This window comes from Ochlerotatus camptorhynchus, unplaced genomic scaffold, assembly GCF_037179485.1.
Source record: "Ochlerotatus camptorhynchus isolate MF236.1 unplaced genomic scaffold, CSIRO-AGI_Acam_v1.1 ptg000213l, whole genome shotgun sequence".
In the NCBI taxonomy this organism is placed as follows: domain Eukaryota; kingdom Metazoa; phylum Arthropoda; class Insecta; order Diptera; family Culicidae; genus Ochlerotatus; species Ochlerotatus camptorhynchus.
In genome coordinates this window covers 5,956,051-5,958,966 of record NW_027040703.1, presented here as the reverse complement: position 1 = coordinate 5,958,966, position 2,916 = coordinate 5,956,051, and the positions used below count along the sequence as shown (strand labels likewise).

General features: G+C 34.0%; 1 protein-coding gene across 2 annotated transcripts in view; it reads left to right on the top strand.

Annotated features, from left to right (window-relative positions):
- Window positions 1-2,916, top strand: part of LOC135703426 (coiled-coil domain-containing protein 102A) — a 204,103-nt gene that overhangs the window by 61,070 nt on the left and 140,117 nt on the right. The window lies entirely within an intron of this gene.

Genomic DNA, 2,916 nt, shown 5'->3' with positions numbered 1-2,916 from the left:
AATCCCCCTCGGTCCGATCGAGAGGGCGAGAGACTCCAGATGTCTATACTAAATACTATAACGGCATAGAACCCACCCGAGCTGAGATGAGGCGAGCTGATGCGAGATTCGTTGAGAATGGGGAAGAGTCAAAGTTCTGATGGTGTTTTGCTTTTTATTAGTTCTGTTGTCGCGGTATTTGGCGTTTGATTGATACTTTTTACTCTCGAGGATCGCCGAGCTGAGAGGAACAGTTTGCTTCGGGATGAGGTTTCACTCAGTGAAGGAATAAGAGGGAATCCATGGGATTGCACTTGTTGGATGATTAGTTGAAAACAGTATTGGAATGGGATTACTGTTTTCCAAAGGAAAGGAAAGTCTAATAATAGAGATGTCTTCCTAGGATGACAACTATGTCTTAATGGATCATGTTGAACTTTACTGAGGTTCGAATTATAATAATTACTATAGGTAATTCTCCACAACTCGATATGGATGGGACCATCGAGTTATAGATATCGAGTTGTAAAGAGTTGATATTACAGGTGAACTAGTATTTCTTATAACGCAAACTACCAACTTGCATGAAATATTGCTAATAAATATAGACGGTTACACGCAATATTTGTTTGATTTCATTAAATGTCTCATAACTTTACATGTTCTATTATGTAATATTGTTGATATATGACGCTGGTTTTATGTGCATCATATTGAATAGAAATTTACACAACATTTTCGAACTGTGTATTAGTCGTACTACCAATTTTTTTCAGAGCTGTGGAGTCGGAGTCGGAGTCCTTTTGACCAAAAATGTGCCCGACTCCAACTTCGACTCCATAACCATAAAAATGGTAGGTGATACGATTTATGGAATTTGGAGTAGATACAACTTGATATCGAGACTATTATGAAATATTAAGTTAGGCTAGGACGTTAAGTTAGTCCACGTGCAATTTTTCGGCTCAACTATTGTGACCATTTTTTATAAAAAAAATTGTTCCATTTTTATAAGTGAGAGTTAGTAGCTTTGCGTCAGTACACATTATACCATTATACCTCCGACTTCATCGATTTCGTTAAAAAAAATATGCTCAATTCCTAATAATATTTCTTATGCAATTGCGACCAAATTTTTCAAAAACAAGCTATGAGTAACTCAGCTTCTTCAGTTATTGTTGCCAATTTTTTTAGAAATGTAAACGTTATAAAGTTTTTTTTAAATGTCTACCGTTTGGTGAAAAGTTGTGTTCGATTCCGTATGAAGTCGAAAGACTTTTCAATTGAAATCGTTCATTTTCTTTTGGAAATTATAGCATTTTTCACAGTTGGGAATCAAAGTTCAAGCGTCTTACAGCATCTTAAATTTTTATTCTTGTAAATGTCCATCAAATTTAACTCTTAGATCATTTTCAATGTCCTAGAATTGTAGTTGTTTTGTAGGTAATTCTGAGTAGAATTCCAAGGCAACCTTGAATAAGATTCAATACAAATTTAATGAAAATTCATAACAGCTTTTGACTCTAATTCTGAAGGAATTATGAGAAAATTTGGACGAGAAGGAGGATTACACCATGGTCATTCTGAGGAGAACTTCAAGATAATACAAAAGAGGACATTCTGAGGATAATTTAAAGAAGATTCTGGGACAAAAAGAATCCGAAGCATATTTCCATGTGAGTTTTCGGAGAAATCATAGGATTACAATTGAATATGAGTATGATTTCTATCGAACCTCAAATAAATTCGGTCAAAAATTTCAAGTGGGTTCTGACAAATTTTGTGGAGAAATCTAAGCAAAACTAAAGTAAAGTATATGCAGACATTGGTAATCCTTGCACTGATGGTGGGTTCCATTCACATCACATCACATGAAATCTAAGCAAAACTGCAAGTAATTTTTCAGGTGAGAATTTCATAGTTGTGAGCAAAATTCAACGGTTATTCCAACATATATTCAATTAGAATTTTGAGAATACTTCCAACAGATTTCTTAGAAATATCCTTAGACAATTCTGAGCTAAATTTCAAGTGGATTTCGAGGAGTATTCTAAGGATATTCCGGTGTTATTTGTTCAGATAATTCAAAGGAGAATCCCAGCAGCATTTCGAAGAATTTTTGGGATTTCCTAGCAGAACTAAAAAAATACTCCTAAGATAATTCCATGGTAAATTCTGAGGTGAACTCCAAGTGAATTTTCAGGAGAATTCTTCAGGCAATTCCTAGCAAGAATTATTAATTATGTAATGAGCATTGCAGAGTGAATTAAAATAGTTTTCTAACGATGTTGTAATATTTTTTAAAATCATATTTTTCCTTTACACTAGTTAATAATACCTATCACAATTTCTGGCTCAATTTAAAATGTTTCCATTATACATTGTTTTTTTTTGAAAAATGCGTGAAATTAGAATCATAGGTTAATGAAACTATGGTACTTTATGGTAGAAACATTCGGAAAAACCTGTCCCAAGACGACCTATTGACTCATTCAACCTTGTTGTTCGGTCCAATAGATGTTTGGCCCAGTAGAATGCTGTTCGGCTGTTGTAGAAGCATTTTGCTTTTGTTCAGTAATTAGGTAAAACAGTTGTTCAAAAATTAGATCTGTGCATCTAGGTATGTCATTTAATATTTTAAAACGCTATCTCGACGTTTCATTCCTCATTTCGGAAAGAGTTCTAATAATTAATGTCAGCAATGTCTTCTTATTAGGTAACTAAGCAAACCCGGAGCACCTTCGTGATGCAAGTTCGCCGATCGCATAAAGATTAGCATAGTTCATATCTAAAACGCGTCACGTGTTAGAGAATAGATTTATTCTAGACTTTAATTCAGGAGACCATAATAATTTCAAATATGGTAAAATATCTCTGTTATTGAAAGTCGTGTTACACAGTGTTGTTAGTTTTTAATCTAGTTGTGCAAGATCTTGC